The sequence below is a fragment of the Ictidomys tridecemlineatus genome, chromosome 13 (genome assembly GCF_052094955.1).
Source record: "Ictidomys tridecemlineatus isolate mIctTri1 chromosome 13, mIctTri1.hap1, whole genome shotgun sequence".
In the NCBI taxonomy this organism is placed as follows: Eukaryota; Metazoa; Chordata; class Mammalia; order Rodentia; family Sciuridae; genus Ictidomys; species Ictidomys tridecemlineatus.
This window is the reverse complement of record NC_135489.1, coordinates 25,209,784-25,229,563: the sequence shown is the minus strand read 5'-3', so window position 1 is coordinate 25,229,563 and position 19,780 is coordinate 25,209,784. Positions and strand designations below refer to the sequence as shown.

The following is a 19,780-nucleotide window of genomic DNA, read 5'->3' as shown; positions in this document are numbered from 1 at the left end:
GATACTGTGTCCATTTACAACTAAATACACACACACACACACACACACACAACACAAATTTACCAAAATTAGTCTCAATGGACTAAAATCAAGGTGTCAGCAGGGCCAGTTCCTTCTGGAAGGTCCGAGGGGAACGTTCACTTAGTTTATTCCTGCCCTCTTTAGCTTTGAGTGGCTGCCTGCTTTCCTTGACCTGTGTTCCATTCCATATCCTCTTCTGTCATCAAATTTCCCTCTACTCCCTTCTAATAAGGACACTTGTGATTACACTTAGGGCCTGTCCAGTTGATCTCCAGATCTCAAGATCCTTAATAAGATTCAGTTTCTGGGAACTAGGATCAGGATATCTTTGGGCACTATTATTTAGCCTACCACATGGAACAACTAGAAAACTGATAGAAATTAAATAATATAATGCCTTTAATGGAAAACTGACAAGTTCCTAAAATATTGAACATACATCTACCTATATCATAATTTCACTGCTAGATACATGTTCAAGAAAAAAATTAAAACATGTTCACAATGAGAGACCTATACAAAATGTTCAAAGTGGGCCCGGTACACCTTTAATCCCAACAGCTCAGGAGGGTAAGGGAGGCTGAGGAAGGAGGATCCCCAGGTTCAAAGCCAGCCTCAGCACCTTTTATCTCAAAATAAAAAATAAACAGCACCTTTTATCTCAAAATAAAAAATAAAAAGGGCTGGGGACATGGCTCAGAGTTAAGCATCTCTGGGTTCAATCCCTGGTACCTCCAAAAAAAACAGAATGTTCAAAGTGGCCACAATCATAATAGTCCCAAACTAGAAATATGCAAAACAGCAAGAAAAAAAAAAAAGGTATATTCGTACAAACGAATACTACTTAGAAACAAAATGAATGAGCTACTTATATACTGTACAACATTAATGAATCTCACAAATATCATGCTAGCCATGATATATATAAATATATATATACGGTCCAATTACATTTATGACTTAATGGGCAAAACTATTCCAATGAAGAAGTCAAAAATGACTGTCTCACAGGGACTGGGGAAGGTATTGGAAATGTGTGAACACAGGCAGAAGTACTTTTCTGATGGAACCTTTCTGGAGTGTTAACACTGTCCTCTACCCTACTTTGAGAGGTAGTCATAAGTGAGTTATTAAAATTCATAGAAGTCAATATTTAAAGTTTGTGCATTTCATCAGATATAAATTACAATTTAAAAAATAAAAAAGATATCTGGAAAAATAAATGAAAAAGTTCCTAAATAAAGTTAAATAGATTACTTAACAATTTCTCAAAACCTTCAATATGCCAATACATACTAAAAACTTCAGAGGGAAGGAGGCTGAAATTTTCTCAAAGATGTACACCTGGCCAGGCACAATGGTGCACACCTGTAATCCCAGTGCCTCAGAAGGCTGGGAGAGGAGGACTGCAAGTTCAAAGCCAGACTCAGCAACTTAGTAAGACCCTGTCTCTAAATAAAATACAAAAAATGGGCGGATGTAGCTCAGTAGTTAAGTGCCCTTGGGCTCAATCCCCAGTGCGGAAAAACAAAAACCCCAAACATGTAAGCCTAGAGGCATCTGCCCACAACATGTAGGCAGGCTCTGCAAACACATGGAAGCAAAATTTTGCTGGGAGAGAGGTACTGATTTGAAGACAAAATCTGAGAACCCAAATGACAACCAATAATAAACTTAATTGAACCATGACAGTGTAGTTGCTGTTAACAGTTATGCATTTATTTTAAAAAGTGTTAAGTATGCTATCAAAAAAAAGGACTGAACTCTCAAAGACCATTCTTAAAGTCACTTAGTCCTTGGAGTAATTTGCTAGAAAACAATGGTCAGTATCTAATTAATAATCATACTCACTCCCCTCCAAAGGGAAAAATAATCAATGGGTCCTCCAACTCAATTGAGGAGACAACCCCCAAAGGTTTCCCAAAAGAGATAATATTATGCCCAGTTTCATCAACTTGGCTGAAGGCCCCATTTTCAAGACATAAGAAATACATATAACAATCCTGTACTGGCAGCACTGAGTATCCTGCTATAGTCAGACACTGAAAATATGAAAGAACTTTAAGAAATACAGCAGAAATAGTGAGAAAGTAAGGTTCTCTCAGTTAGGGAATGTTAAATCCATTAAAGGAGCAATAATGAGAAACTGACAGGAGCCTCTTACAGCAGTCTAATGGTAGACTATTGTAAAGCACACAAATAAGCACTTAAGTATATAAAGCTTCAACTTGACAAAACAAAGTCACACACAACTCCATCAGACACATGTGATAATCTACTAGCAGGCAGCTAAAGGTACACTTAGATACCTTTGGCCCCTGATGAATTTCTACTCAATGCCACGAAGTATGCTCTAAGGAAGTCAACAATACAACACCATGTGATAGTCCTATCCTAGTACAGAGAACATGACTAATTCAACCTTTGGAAGAGAGAAGTATCACAAAAGTCGCAGTAGAGCAGAAGTCTGAAGAGAAAGATAACACAGGAGGCAAAAAGTTCGGCATATTTTCTAAAGACAGGAAACATTTTAGGAGCTATAAAAATGTTCAGATTGTCACTAGAACAGAATACAGGAAGCACTGTGGTAGAGATGAGGGGGAAATAAGGCCAGCACAGATTTAAATGCCAAAAACAGAAGTTACTGCACTTGATAGGAATATTGTTATTTCAGAGGTAATTCACACATCTTATTGACTAAATGGATGTGAAAGTTTAGGGAGAAGAACTCAGGCATCTGATGCAGCTACCTACTGTAACTGAGCAATATAGAATGGGTCATTAGTCACCATGTGGACCATGGACAGAGGAACAAAACTAAAGAAAGGCGAAGGCTCTAGGGTTAGTTTTGTACAAGCTTTTATCTAGGGGGCTGTGTCCATCCCATGGCTAGAAGGTATGAACTACAATAGACTCAGGAAAAGACGCTAGTCAGTGCAAAGAGTGTGCCCAAGTCAGACAGAGGCAACTGAATCTTGAAGAAAAGCAGAGCAGCCAGTCTGGGCTTTGTTTCTCAGACTGTTCTGGCCTGCTCCCTGCTCCATGTCAACTTTATCCTTAGAATTGACACTCTTGGGGAGCTAGTGTGAGGGATCTCTGCTTCTTGTGAAAAACTGATAGAAAGCAAAATATAAAAAGAATCCACCTAAAAGTGCCTATATTTTTGGTTCAATTATTCCAGCCACAAGAATTTAGCCTAACAAAATGAATGAAAATTAAATGTTTGTATTATCAATAAAAATAAAGGGACTCCCAGCATCAGAAAGAATTTAATTTCTGATATACTTTTGTTTGAAGAAATGGTTCTTAGAAGTCGAGTCACATTTTTAGGGATCTAAAACTTTTCTCTTAAACCTTTAAAAATTTTCTTCATGGAAATGAAAAAAGTTTAGGCTTACACTAGATCATCTGAATGACCACATGACCCACCACACCATGTGATTTCAATGTACTATGTCTTAACATCAGTTTTAACCAACTTGGAACTAAGTAAACACATAGTTTAGATTCTTAAATTTTCCTATCTTAGTAATCATGGCTGCTTTACATCTAATTATCTCTAGACAATTTATAAATTATCATAAAATAACTTGTCAATAAAGCTAATATTTTTCAACTGCTATGAACATTTATTTTAAATAAGTATTATATTTAGCCACTGTTTAAAATGTAAATAGACTGGATGTAGGTTGACAAGGAAAAGCAAACAATATGTTGAAGACAAATGGAATAAGAAAATTAGATTTATATTAAGTAAATTGTTACAAAAATGTGAATGAGTCATTAATAGAAGATACAGTTTTCCTGCAATAGTGTGGCAGCAAACTCAGTTATTTTTTTCAACTTCTGCAGTAACTAAGTTCAGATGCTAATTGTTTCTACTTCAAGCAATAAATGACTTATATAATGCAGGTTTCAAAAGAACAGGAAGACTTTAATCTTTACTGCTGAATCAGAAAGCTTATCAAACAACACCTTAGTAAAACTGGGATTCTCAGATTACTCACTGGAAAGTCTCAATTAGGTAAGAGGTCTGACTATCCTGACTTTCTAAAGCCTTCAAGTTATTAACAACTTTTAACACTTTCATATATAGTATTCTCTTCATGTTTTATTAAACAGTTTTGTACATGCTTTTATCCAGGAGGATAAAACAGTTTTTTAAACAGTTCATATTCTCTGCAGTCTTCAACTGTGGTACTTTTGATACCACAACACTGAATATGTTATAAAAACTCTTCAAATTCTTAGAATGATTTTCCATTTTCTGTAATACTGAAATTTATATTTTAATTTAAATGTTTTATGATACCACTTTGATTTTAAATAGGAACAAAATCCCATTTTGACCCCCAATGTAGTAATAAACATACATTTCTCTAGTATAAAGGTCTAGTAAACAAACTCACTGCAATGTCCCAAGCACCAAGGGAGGTAGGTTACTATTCTTTTTTTTTTTAATATTTATTTTTTAGTTGTAGTTGTCAATACCTTTATTTATTTGTTTTTATGTGGTGCTGAGGATCAAACCCAGGGCCTTACAGTATGCTAGGTGAGCGCTCTCCCACTGAGCCACAAACCCAGTCCAGGTTACTATTCTTGACAAATAAGAACTCTGAGGCACAAAGGATACTTTGACTTTATAAATAGAATTTACTCTAGATATTATTGTTCACATGTAGATTTCTTGTATGAAATTTGGTTTTCAGAAATAAACGGTGATCTAATCAAATCCCATAAGAATAGCCTATTTTACTAGCACTGTTAATAAAGGTTACTTGCAATAATGAATAGTCATTCCTGTCACTTATCAAATCCCTATTAAATAAAGGTCTGATTGTGGGCTTTCTGTTCTGTTCATTGATGTACTCACACTTAACACCAGTGTCACAGAATTTTAATCAGTACCGCTTTCTAATTAGCCTTAACATATGTCAGGGTGAGCCCCCCTCAGTTTTCAAAATATGTATTATTGGTTAAGTTTAGCAAGTTAAGTGCCCCCCCAAAAAATCTATAGAACTTTCATTGAAAATGCCATTAATTTACATTAATTTGTAGAGAACTAAATATTTGTGACATCTAACATTTATATTACAAAAAAGTGATGTGTCCATTTATTTTGGACTTAATTAGTTATATAACTTTTCCATGAAGTTCTCACACACGTGGTTAAATCTATTTCTCCAGGAACCTTTGTACTATGAATGAGAGGTTTATTAAAACAAACTAAGGGGTTGGAGGCATAGCTCAGTGGTAGAACATTTGTTCAGCATACTTGAAGCCCTGGGTTCAATCCCCAGCACCCAAAATAAATAAATATTAGGTATTTCAATAATAATTATGTTGAATATACATAATGTTCCACCCAGCTGTCAAATCTTAGTATTTTGTGGTATTTGATCAGATGTCAGAAGTAAAGACACAGCTAAAGTCCCCTATGTATGTAAACTTTTCTGATCCCATTTCCCTCTGGCTTACTTCCCAAAGATAACCACTATCCTGATGTTTTGCCATGGTTAGCATTTTGTACATGGTATATCCAAATATTAAAGTTTTGCATACTTTGTAAATTTAAATGAACATTTAATAATGTTGATGTCAATTTGTGCTCTCTTCACTCAGTATTATAACAACCCATGCTGATATCTATATGATCCTAAATCCTGGTCATACATTTTAGCTAACATACAGCATTCCATCATAAGACTATGTCATAGCCCACTGTCCCTTCTCCTCTTGATGACTATTAGATTTCCAGTTTTCCACTTTTACAAGCTGTCATGAACAGTCTTGTATACAGTTTTAAATACTGTGTGAAAGCTGTTCTAATCCAGAAACTTTCCAATTTTTTATCCAAAAGAGCCCCATAATGAGAAATATGTTTTAGATGGCAGCCTAGTACACACACACCCTTTAAAAAAGACATTTACCCAAATGTAGTACACTATTTCTCTAAACTAAGGATCTTGAACCATTAGTGAGCACGAAATCAATGTAGTTGACCCTGAGACATATCTGTAAAAAATAAAATAAAATAAAGCAAAAAACAGAAAGTAGGGCCGTTTTTGGGGGGCAGGGGGCATGGGAGTTGGGACACGGTCTATGTTGCCCAGGCTGCTGCACTTGAAACTTCTGAGCTCAAATGATACTCCTACTTCAACCTAACTACAGGCATGTGCCCCCATACCCAGTTAGAAAAGAGAACACTTTAATTAATTCAGTTTTTGTCACATGTCAATTATACATGCTACATAGTTTCAGTCAGCAAGTGACTTTTGATGGCCTTTTGTATATTTAGTATTTCCTCTTAATGCTGAAATTATTTTAATCTTGTTATGAACATTTGCATCTTCATAAAAAATCCTTTTATATGCTGTGATATTCTACAAGTCACAGGCTAACATTTTGCTTTTTTACCATTAGTTATCTAACCTACTTGGGAATTTTTTTTTCATGTATAGTGTGAGGTTATCTTTCTTCTCCCCAACACCTATATTATAGTGCATCAGCACCATGTATTGAAACTTTCCCCTATTGATTTATGATACTACTTGTGTTTCTAAGTTCATTTTACTCTATTCATATATCTGAGGCAGATACATAGCATCATGTCTTTTTTTTTTTTTTTGAGTAGTAGATGGACATGATATCTTTATTTAATTTATTTTTATGTAGTGCTGAGGGTCAAACCCAGGGCCTCAAACATGCGAGGCGAGTACTCTACCACTAAGCAACAACCCCAGCCTACCATCATGTCTTCACCACTAAAGCTATATACTATGACTGACATCTAACAAAGTGAATTCCCTTTCACCTGCTTGCATTTTAATTGGAATGACAATGAATTTATAAATAGAGGAAAACAGACATCTTTATGATATAGTCTTCCCATGAACACAAGCATCTCTTCTTATGAATTACAAGCGTCTGAAAATTTTCTCCATTAAGGTCTCATGCATGTTTTGGTTTTCTTCCAAATATTTTCTAGTTTGAATTGTCACTTTAAATCACTTACATTTTAAATTTAAATTTTATTAGTTGCATGCACACAGATGTAATGATTCATACACTGGCTTTTTAAAAATAAATTTTATTGTGGTATAACTTATATACTGTAAAATGCAAAGATGTTAAGTTTGCAGTTTGATGAATTCTGACAAATATTTCTTTGCATATAACCAGCATTCCAATCAAGACAGAGAACATTCCCATCATCCTACAAAGTCCCCTTGCATCTTTTTTCAACCAAACTTTCCTATCCTATGTACTACTGATACCATTTTTAACACATCTTAATTTTACCAGTCATAGAAATTCATAAGTGGAATTCTACCATTTGTAATCTTCTGTTTTCTTAACTTTCTTTCATACTTTTATATTTCTAGTTTTCTAAGAATTTCTGTCATCAACAAATTCTGTTTTATCATATGCTTTTCTTCCATCAAGATTATCAAATGGATTTTCTTATGTGTTAATGTGATAAATTTCATTTACAGGTTTTCTGTTTAATCATCCTTACCTTCCTAAAACAAAACCTAATTAGTCATAATACTTTTGAGTTAATGCTAACAGTTACATACAATTTTCATTAGTGAGATGTGACCTCTATGTACCTGAAACTTATGTACCCCCTGTGACTATCTAGTTGGAGAATCAAGATTATGGTAGCCTGGAAAAATGATTTTTTCTATTATTTTCTATAACATTTTATATAAGATTGGAATGACTAAATCCTGCTTGACAGTTCTTACCCATCTGGAGTTTTCAATTAGTGTTTGGTGTTTTGTTTTGAGATATTTTAGAATATTTCTAACAAAGAATTAAGTTCTTAAACCACATAAATTTCTAATTCTTATTAAAATATTATTTTGCTAGAAATTGTTTCCAAATTGAAAGGAATTTAAAGCTGTACTCAGTATTCTTTATTTGTCTGCAAGAATACCTCTTTTCATTTCTAACAATTTGTATCTTCTTCTCTATCAACCTTGGGAAATTAAGTCTTTTAAATTTAGCACTTTTGGTCTAGTTGATCTATTGTCTGTTTTATTAACTGCTTTCAACATTATTATTTCCTTTCTTTTCCTAACTCATTACATTCTAAATTTTTTTCTAATTCATCATATGGTCAGTCATTAATTTTCAGTTACTTACTTACAAAATACTTCAGGTCCTAAGTTTCTCATACAGGCAACTGAATTGTTGCCACATCCCAAAGTCCTTTTCTTTTGTTTTTTTGTTTGTTTGTTTGTTTTTGTAGTGCTGGGGATTGAACTCAAGGCCTTATGTACAGCAGGCAAGCACTCAACCATTCAGCTTCATCTCCAGCCCTATTCCAACTTTCATGGGGATAACATTTTCATCATTCTATTCTAAGTATTTATTTTATTTTCACTGAGTTGCTCCTCATCCATAAATATACATAGCATGTGTATTTACTACAACTAGAAATTTGGAGATTTCATTGCTAGCCTCCGATTATGTTACTTAACTTTTCTGCACTGGGATCCAAGGAAATAATTTGTAAGGTATTTTCAAATGTCAGCACTTGAAGTGTCTAGAACATAATCAATTTTTGTAAAATTCTTGAGTACGTCCAAAAATACATCTTCTCAATTGCTGGGTGCCTGCTAACTGTACAATCTTGTAAACCTTGTTGTGTTTTTGTTTTGTTTTGGATGATGAGGACTGAATCCAGAACTTCAGAAACACTGAGCTATACTCCCAGTTCTCATGTAATTTTTCTAACCTACTTTAATTTACTTGGAGGTACATTAAAATTTCCTACCATGATTTGTATACTTATCCTTAAAATCCTGTCAATTTGAACTTATGATCACACCTAGTATATCTTTTCTATTCCTCTACTCTTGGGGTGTCTTTACAAATAGAGTATCTTTGATCCAAAAATCCAAAATGCTCCAATCTTCTGGCCAATGTGATGCCACAAAAAAAGTTTCACACCTGACCACATATTTTGTCATAATCAAAATGCAAGCACACTGAAAACAGTGTATAACATTAACTTCAGGCTATGTGTATAGGGCATATATGAAAAAGAAATGAATTTTGTATTTAGATCTGGGTTTCATTCCCCAAGAAATCTACATATATAAAAACATTCCAAACTCTGTAAAAAATTCTTATATACTATGGTTCCAACCATTTCAGATAAGGGATATCCAACCTGTACTAATAAAAAGCATTTAGTTGAATTTTGAAATTTTTTAATTTAATAAATGTAATCTAAGTTATTTTCATATAATTTTTGTAATTACAGAATTATATATGGGGCATATGGAGATACCTGCTTATTTTCTATCTTATTTTGTGTTTCCTAATTCTTATGCATCTTTTTTCTCCTTCCCTACCTTATACTCAAAATTTTCCTCCTTTCCATCCCCTCACCCTCAATGATGTGGAATTATACATTCTATTTCAATTCTTCAGAAGGTTACTCATAATTTTCCTAATGGAAAACCTGAACTTAACAATGGGTTGTAGGTGAAGATATGAGCCTATTTAAAAATCATAATAAATAAAATAAAAGTCATAATAAAGGAACCAGGCAGAAGGTAAAACAGTGTCCCTGGAATGGGAGGTTATCTGGCTATCATCAATTCCAGCTACTCCAGAGCCTGAGGTGGGAGGACAACTTTAGTCCACAAACTCAAGACCAGCCTGGACAGTCCAGCAAGAACCACACAGTAAAGAAACTTAAAAAGAAAACAATCTCCTGAAGATAAGAAAAAGAGGTAAGGAAAAAACTAAAATAAAATTCAGATAGCTGGAAAAATTAATAAACAGTAACTGCAAACAAATCAGAGAATATTAACTCCTCTAGACTAGCTGTTGGGAAAGCTGAGAAACATCCTGATTAACAGAATCCTCAAAATGTTTGAACTGAAAAAACCAGTTATAACAGAACTAGGAGTCAAGAGGCAGGAGGAGATAAAATGGGCAGAACTGATTAAGAGCTATCTGAAAAGGAATTATATCTTTAGATCCACTCCCCTACCCCCCACCCCACTTTCTCTGGGTGACCGCCCCTAGCCTAATGTTTATTCCCTGCAGAAGGAACAAATGGTATCCCTGGACTAGAAGGTTGCCTAGCCAGAGAAACAAGAGTAAAAGAATATAAGCATCTGGTATACAATGCAGATCTCCCAATCCCCTTCTCCTGCTGGGTTCTGTTTCCCAAATACCAGCAGCCAGACCTCTACCTAGTCAGACCAAGACTAGGGTACCTGAGTAACCCAGGAGAAATAATACAGATACTAATATTGAGAGTTTACCAACAAACAGCCCACTAAGATCCTGCTACAATAAAAATGAAAGGAGACAGCCTCACCCACATCTCCAGTTCTTGTTTAGTTTAACTCTTAATTAAAGATTCAGTTATCTTGAGGAAAAATCACAAACAAAAACAGAAAAAACAATTTCAAAAAATGAGACTACAGAAAGGGGGTACTTTTTTTTTTATCATCAATACAGTCAGTACAATAAGAAAAAGAAAGCAACATTGAAACAAGAGCAGTATGCTCCAAGAAGCATCATAGACTAAAGAACAGCTTCTTAGGAAGCCAGATAGCTCATGATAGCAGAAATAGTACTTTAAAAAAAAAAAGCAATATTAGAAGCAAAAAAATAAGTATAGAAAACCTCCCAGAAAGTAGAAAAGAAAAAAGAAAAACATTAAAGAAAGGTGAAGAAAACTGGAGGATCAGTTTGAGCTATCAAGTGCCCAGATAGGAGTACCAAAAAGACATCAAGAGATAAAGAAGAGTAGGGGAGTCTAATTGAGAAAAACATCCTGAACTTAAAGACATAAGTTTCCAAAAGAAAAGGGCCCATCAAGCCCCTGGTACAAGGGAAGAAAGCTCACCTGTATCAAGGCAAGTAGCAGTGAAACCTCAGAAAGCTGAGGACAAAGGCAGAACCTGAAGTTTTCAGAGAGAAAAAATAGGTCATATAGAAAAGAATCAGAATGGCTTTGGTTTTTCTCAACAGTAACACTGTAAGTGAAGTCAATACAGCAATGTCTTCATAATCCTGAGAAGAAAAAAAGAAGTTACTTCTAAACTCCTATGACCCAGTTAGGGTGGAATAAGTCACTTTCAACCATGTGATATCTCCAAATATTTAACCCCACACTCTCTAGAAAGGAAAAGTCCTGAAAAAATGTGTTTCGTGAGGGAAAAAAAGGAGTAAACCAAGAAAGATTACGAGGTTTAACAAAGGTGAAAACTGAAGAAAATCTATGCTACAAAGCGAAGGGTTTCCAGGATGACTGCTGTCTATCAGATGCACAGGCAACCAGTAAAAAATCTCTCAGACGAAAGAGAAGACTTTACATATATTTTATCTAATATTTATATGTATATGCAGAAAGAGGAATGGGCCTAATCTATGTCTGTTCTAGCACATTTGTTTGTGTCACTTTAGAAATTTAGTCAATGCTAGATATGGTGATGTAGGCCTATAATCCAGCCAAGAGGATCACAAGTTCGAGGCCAGCCTCAACACCTCAGTGAGGCCCTAAGCAACTTGGTGAGAGCCTGTCTCAAAAAATAAAAAGGACTGGGGATGTGACTCAGTGGTAAAGCACTCCTGGGTTAAATCCCCAATACAAAAAAAAAAAAAAAAAAAAAGAAAGAAAAGAAATTTAGTCAATAATGACAAACACTGATCCAAGTAGTACTGTCATTGAGAAAAGACTGCTAAACCTGGTAAACCTGGCAGCTGATCTGGAACAGCAGTAGGAAGAGGAGCACGAAAAAGACTAGCAAAAATGCCTCACAGAGTTGAAATTACAAACAGAAAATACAGAAAGCAAATACCTTTGAAAACAGATAGAGGGAAAAGAAGTTTCAAATATATTCAAGTTGTACAAAAATAACAAAATATTCCCCAAATAACTACGGGAATTTTCGTTTCAGGGGAAAAAAATTAAATAATTCATAGTCAACATAAAATATTTGAAAATATGATGGTACTGCCTCACAGAACATCTACAGTTTCCCTGGAAAGAATATAAAGTTACTATATTAGATTATTGACAATCTATGTCCAAACACACAGAGATACAATGCATCAGTGAAGACCTGAAATTTCACAACTATTAGTCAAAAAATCATAGGTAATCGAAACAATAAGTAGCATTAAAAAAAATCACAACACATAAAGTCTAATAAAAAAAAAAAACAGATTTCTCAATTCTCACTGTAACTATGTTCTTTCCAAAGTTGTAAGCTAGTAAGGAAAGACACTGCCAACTGGAAAACTAAGTTGGCCCCATGGTGAACAATGGATAATGTGTGCCTTTTAAACAAAAGCAAACAGAAAACATTCATGTGCTCAACTTTATGAACTGTCAAAATCTAATGTGAGTTTGTATTTAACCATAGAAGCAAGTAGTTCAGACTACCTGTTCTATGCTCAAGTTATACGTCTTTCACCTTTAATGAGCTCAGCAGCATCTGTAGCTCTATGATCAGCTTGTAAACATACAACTTACATATTGATTTATCATTCCCAGATTATAAATAATCATCCATCACAAGACTACCCAGGTCCAGACTCAAATCAACAGGAGTATTAAGCACCCCAATGGCCCTTTGAACTCCCAGTCATCTTGCCTCTCTAAACAGACCTGGCACCCGCATCAAGTCATGTGAGTTAGGTCCTCAGGCTGTAAAAATTTCATTAAGTCTAGAGTAGCACTGTCCAACAGAACTTTCTATGATGATGGAAATGTCCTTTAACTGTGCTGTTACAGCACCCATTAGCCACATATGGCTCTCTAAACTTAGAATAAAATGAATTAAAACTTAATAAAATTTAACATCAGTTCCTGAGTCACAGTAGCAGCATGTCAAGTGTGAAACAGCCACATGTGGCCAGCAGCCCCAGTTAGATACAGCAGACTTCTCTAAGGTCTAATGCTCCCCAGTGGTGCTTCAAAGACTTCCTCGGTGCCAGAATGAGAAAACTATCACGATCATCCAGTGCTACTGCATCGGCCCATTTCCCCTCCCAAAAAAGCTTTATATCCTCCCACAAAAAAAGTTTTATTTTTTATCGTTTTATATTTTGCAGTTCTGCATAACATTTCTCTTATTAAAGCTTTCTGGTTGCTGCTATATGCACAGATGTGCATGTGCTTAAAAATATGAAAATTATTACTTTAGAGCAGAAGTAGCCAATGCACAAACCTCAAGCCACAGACGGACCCTGCTGATACTAAAACATTTTTTTAAAAGAAAGCTGAGGGGCTGGGATTGAGGCTCACCGGTAGAACGCTTGCCTAGCACGTCGGAGGCCTTGGGCCCTGGGTTCAATCCTCAGCACCACATAAATAAATAAATAGATAGATAAATAAATAAAATATAAAGATACTTTAAAAAAATAAAAAGGAAAAAGAAAATTGGTCAATTAACCAACTAACATGAACAAGGGGAAAGGCGTGGGCACAGCTTCCATTGTACATTCATAAGCCTGATACAGTGGACTGCACATCAGATTCACCACCCTACATCCTGAAATGAAAGATGTTATTAAGATGGAACACTTTCTTAATACTTACAAGACCTTAAACATTATCTCTTTATAGAGAATTTTAGGAAGTAGCTGCACATGAAAAATGAAGTTCACTTTTAAGCAAACTATGAGATCACAGACTTACTATGCTACTTCCTCCAATCAAGTCCTCTTTGACCTAAGAGACTCAAGGTAATGAACACATGGATGTCCAATGGTTCACTCAAAATTATTCTTCCTTACTAATTAAATATCTTAAACCTGACACTATCCCAAAAAAGGAAAGATATTGAGCATTGCAGATTATTCAAAGAAATCCCAAGTTTTCAGATGCAAACTAGACAAAAGTCTATACTCACTTTCCACTGCTCCACAGTGCTGAGGCCAACATAATCTTAGATTTTGAAAAATTACAGATGGGGAAGAATTAGTGACAATTTCACAGTAAATTCACAAATTTTAGTAAGAATAAAACATGTCAGGATTTAAGAGTACAAACATAGATATATATCTAAATTACCAAGCACCTGTATTAACAGTATGGCTCAGTTTTAACTAAACAGAATCACTCACACTCCAGAATGTGAGCCAAGCAGGGAAGTCACAGAATTACCCTAATGTCTAGCTAATGTGACCAAACTAGAGATATTGTCTAAATCCACCTGGTTTGGAAAAATTATATTCTCTCTACATCAAATTGCTGAATAGATGTTGAAAGCTACCTTTGAGATGTAAATCTAGAATCAGCACTGAAATATATCCTAACTGAATGCCTCATAATTATACCAAAATCATGTACAACCACAAGAATGGGAAGTTATACTCCATGTATGTATAATACATCAAAATACACTCTGTCATGTATACCTAAAAAGAATTTAAAATTTTAGAGAGTTCTTCATATAAGAAAAAAGTAACTATACCAATCTTTAGAAATAATTGAAATTGATCAGTGATAAGCAATAAGCCTCTGTGCATTCTTCAATGGAAAAGGTTGTCTGCTTCTGTACTACTGCTAAAAATGAATCTTTTTTTTTTTTTTAACTAACCAAGACTACTTATTTCAAGGTCACTAGTAATTATTTGATTAAGTAGATGAGCTAGAAAATAACTCTGAGGTAAGAAAAAGGAGGATCCAAATAAATTATCAAAACTACTAATGGGCAAAAGACACAACACAGACTATGGCCAACTGTCCCCACTTACTCTACCCTGGAAATCTCTAGCACATTCTGTCTAAATGTGCAAGTGACACTGCTGCACACTGACAAAAAGAATGATTTACTCTGAAGAAAAGTTATGGCACAGGATGTTGTACCACTAAGGTCATCCTTCTACTAGAGGCTAGCATGAAGACTTTTCAGTCTGGAACCATGGTTCTCTGAATGGCAAAACAAAGGTGAAACATCTTGGTCACAGTATACTGTGGATCTTTCATGAAATAAGGCCTTTGCTATAGTACAATGCTCTAACCCCTTAAGAACTTCGGTTAATCATCCTGAATAACAACCTGAAGTATGTTGTGTAGATTACTACACTCTTAAAAAGGTTTTCCCGAACATGACTTAAGCTAATTGATGAACATTCATTACTAGACTTTCAGGTCTGGTCCTGCACTGCATGGCCCCAGACATGCTAGTCAAGCTTTGAATATTTTTGTCTTGTAGATTACCTCTATTATCCTTACCAAGCTGTTATTTGTTTTTGTTTTTTTCCTTACACTAGGCAGTAAGCTAACAGTTCCCTATTCTCCTATCTACTCCCCACCACACCTCTGTTAAAAGTTCCCACATTACCATAATCTACTGGTTTCTAATCTACTGTGGGTTTAGAAGCCAGATAAACTTTGCTTGTTGGGAACATTTTAATAAATGCCAACAAGTTCTGACTAAGGATCTCAAGGGCTCTCCTATAATTTAAGGTAAGACTGGGACAGTCTAGCTACCCCAGGCCTTTGCTGCTTAGTGTCTGCTTCTCAACAGCCTTTTACAATAGGTCAAGGATAAGAGTGTAGGCAAATCATTTAGATGAGAAAGAGTCTAAATTACAAAAACCCACAACTAGAAGAGAGGAAGAGATTATTTGGGAAGGTCCTATGTCTTAGGCAATGTTCTAGGTATTTTAACCACGAATACTGAACCTTCATAATAACCATAAGAAAAAGACATCATTACCTCCATTTTCAGTCAGAAAATAAGACTCTGGAGTTAAGTAATTTACCCATTATGAAACCAAGAAGCCACATATTAGCCTAAGATTCAAAATCCAAGGCATTTCCCCTACATCAGATCGCTACCCAATTATTCTTGATTTAATTATTTTTACGTATTACTCCTCATCCTTTCACTGGAACCTGACTAACTGAAGTTTGCTTTCTTTACCATTTTCTGTAACTAAAGGGCAATGGTTAACCAAACGGAGGCTTTATCAAACTTAGCTCCACCACTGTACATCTGTTCACCAACAAACACCTTTCTGAAAAACTGGCCCTATCTTCAGTATATAGACTGCAAAAATGGTGACAGGTGTAACACAAATTGTTCCCTGTGATACTTTAACAATTCAAATCTTCCCCACTTCTGTACATTTGACAGAAAGCAGTACATTTTAGGAATTGGCCCAATAATGAATTTACTGCATGCTTCTCCAATCTGTACACTAATACAATTAATTTTCTTATGCTAACCACTGGAGACTAAAGCAAGAGATGTGAGAAGTTACTACTTTCCTAATTCCATTAAGAAGAGGTGTACTTGTTTATTGTCAGAAGCTTTATTACTTAGACCAGGGCCTGACACAGAAAAAGCTGTTTCAAAAGAATAAATGCTATTTGTCCAATAACTACAAATTACTTGTTAAATAAATGTGTAACCTCTCCTGAACTTGTTTTGAAATCCTTAAATTTCACATTTTCTGATACACCTTTGTAATACTTGGTGGAAAGCATCTTTCCCCTTACAGAAATAAAGGGCCTTAAAAAAAAAAAAAAAAAAAAAACCCTCTCCTGCCAAAAGGCAAAGAATCTAAAAACACATGCCCCTTTCCACCCTCTAAAAATGATTCTTGTCCCAAGAGTATGAACAAACCTCCATCTGCCAGACTCCACTATATACAGCCTTTATATACATTACACAAACACCAGTACAAAAATGCTGCTACAAAACAGTTTCTGGAGTTCTAAAGCACAATACCAACAAAATCAAAAGCAAACAATAAAGAAAACTTTTACACCTAAAATTTAAAATTGACAATATTTACAAAACATAAAAATTCAAAAGGTCTTTAACCAGCAGTTTATGCAGCTAAATTGTTTTACTTACAATATAAAAGCTTCAATCTCAATGTGAAGTAATAAGACTATGACATTATTCTAATATTTACAATATGAAAATGTAAAAGGCACCTATTGCTCTTTTGAGTAGAAACAACCTTTGTTTCTGTTAAGGAGAACTGTTGAAATACACTAAACCATCCCCTCTCTTCTAACTTCAGAGTTAAAATATGTACCACACCTGACAAACCACAATCAGGAAATTACCCTGCAGTTTCTTATGAGACTATTACTTCACAAACCTTACAGGTTGTATAGAGTTAGATACAGGTAAGTTACAACCTTGATAAAACAAATTTTGTTGAAGAACTATACTGTTAAATCACAGGTGTAGCTACAAAGTACAAAAAACACGCTGTACTAGCAATTTCTTACCAAAAAAAAAAAATATATATATATATACACACACACACACACACACACATATATATATAAAGTGGGTGTTTGCAACCACACTACATCAATTAAACCTGGCCAATGAATTTCCCTAAACTCAAATAAATCCACAAGACTTTAACATTAAGCCTTTAAGTGGGCACCTTAGAAAAGCCCAAATAAGTGAACTATTTATATTTACCACTACCACAGCTAAATTATAGCAAAAACTAAGGAACTTTAAAAATAAAATCAGTGTTATTTTCTGAATTTAATGTGAACATTTGCTAAATGATCTTTTGAGAGAAAATTAAACATTCTATATCATTTCTTAAAGCAAATAAAAAAATTCTCAAACTGATACTTTCATGAAATCCATTTTACATTCCTCCCATTTCTGCTACTTTTGCTGTACTGACTCTCACATCAAAAACTTTCACACTTCATTTAACTGTTGGCCAACACGTCTCTTTAAGAAGGAAACTTCTAAAACAAAGGGATCAAAAGTTAAATAACAGCCAATACATGTTTAACATAACAGCAAATTTATGCTCCTATTAAATGGCTTTCTTTGAGCTTATCAGTGGTATACATTCAATTCATATGAAATCATGTGAGAAAATGAAAAGGAATTTTGGAAATCAATTCATATTTCAGGAACCATTTTTGAAAATTACTCCACGTAAGTTTACACTGTTTTACACACATAGTTTTAAAATTTTTAAATGCCACAATTTAGGATGATCCAAACTGTTTAGCAAGCAGTTTTTTTACATTACTGACAAAAAAAAAAAAAAAATGTTGCTTCCAAATTCGTTTTACCTGGATTTTTAAAATAAAGCTTTGATTGACAACCAAATGAGTAGCACTTAGCTTTTATGTCAAAAGGAATAACAAAAACCAACCTAGGTGTTGTTTTCCTTTTGTTTAAGGATCAGAAGGAAAACGTAACCAAGAAAGGATAAGTAAAAGACAAAAGTACCTGACCTAAGGGCAGTGTTCCTCAGAAGAAAACAAAGTAATTCAAGCTGCCATTCTGAAAACCAAGTTTGAAATTGGTGAAATCAATCAGCGAGCTTTCTAAAGGCATGTGATTTAAAAAAAAAAAAAAAACTAATAGGCTGCACCCACCGAGCAACTTTCACAAGTGCGTTAAGGATGGTCCCCGCAGAGTATCAGCGTGAGCGCGTCTGTGTGAGTGTACACAAACTATTCAGCACCCACGACTATTATGGTTAACAAAGGTTACAGGACGGGGAAAAGTGGAAGCAAAGTAGCACACGCTCCAAACTCGGCTTCCCAACTCCTGCAACAAGAGCTCTGGCCCTTCGGCTTTGGAAATCAGAACCAGAAAGTGCCGAGCGTGAGAGCCGCGCAAAGGAAGGGAAGAGGGAGTCCGCCCGGCCGGGCTAGGCTGGGGCGCAGAGCCCCTTCCCCCGGCGCCGACCCCGGCCCGCGCGCCCACGGCCCCGCCACACCCAGCCCCCACCCTCCGTGGCCATGTGACAGGCCGCCGGCGGCCACACACAAACACACCCCTGCGAGGCCGGCGGGCGCCCAGGCTTTACCTGCACCGAGGCGCCAGGTCCCGCCCCGTCAGATCCGGGGGGCCCGGGACCTTTTGTTCCTTCCTCTTCCGATGGGATGGAGGGGGCTGGGAGGGGAAGAGGGGAATGGGCGATTGAAGGCGGAACTGACAACACTCTCGGCCCCAGAGCCCCCGCCCCCCGGCCCGTGCCCGGCGGGCGGCCCCGGCGCACAGGGAAAGGAGGGAGGGCGGGCGGGCGCGCGGGGAAGGGGCCCGGCCGCCGCCCGCGGAGGAGGGGGTGGGGACGCCCGCTGCCCCTCCTCCCCTCAGGCGCGCGCCCGCCGCCCCTCCCGGCGCCCGCACGGCCGCGCCCTCGCCCGCCGGCCCACCTCCGCTTCCGCTCTCCGCCTCGCCCGCCGGCCGCAGCGCACCCACCTCCGGGCGGCTCGCTCGGCGCTCGCGGGCTGCAAGCTCGCTGCTCCTCCGCCGCCGCTGCCGCGCGGTAGACCCGCCTCCCACCCCGGGCCGCGAGCCCCGCCGATTCGCCGGCGCAGCCCCGGGGCTGGCACCCTGCCGCCCGCTGATTGGCGCCCCCAGCCGCCCGTTAGGGCGCGAGGCACGCCGGCCGAGCGCTGCGCGGAGCGCGCACGGAAGACGGAGGGAGCGGAGGAGGGAAGGAAGGAGGCCGGGCGCTGCGGGAAGGGCCGGGGGCCGAGCGGTGCGCGGGGAGTCGCGGGCCACCGCCTCCCCACCTCTCTTTGCCTTCGGCCCGCTCCGCCTCCCAGCCGGACCGGCGGCGCGCGCAGCCAATCGGCGCGCGGGGGAGCTCGGGGTGTGAGCCGCGCGTCGGGGGCCTCGAATCGGAAGGGAGACGTAGCTCGCTGATTGGTCCCGCCTCCCCCGTCGAACGTGAGGCGAGGCGCGGCCGCGCGGGGTGGGACGCCCGCGGTTTCGCTTGAGTTAGTCTTCGGCGCGCTCCCATAGGGGTT

At 37.4% G+C, this 19,780-nt stretch overlaps 1 protein-coding gene across 4 annotated transcripts in view; it reads right to left on the bottom strand.

The window, feature by feature from the left end:
* Smad2 (SMAD family member 2) overlaps nt 1-19,027 on the bottom strand; it is an 86,149-nt gene extending 67,122 nt beyond the window's left edge. For all 4 annotated transcript variants that reach the window (XM_021725027.3, XM_078030067.1, XM_021725029.3 and 1 more), the window contains exon 1: nt 18,832-19,027. The gene's annotated coding sequence lies outside the window, so the exon portion shown is untranslated. The remainder of the gene's footprint in view (nt 1-18,831) is intronic.
* Between the last annotated feature and the right edge of the window lie 753 nt (nt 19,028-19,780).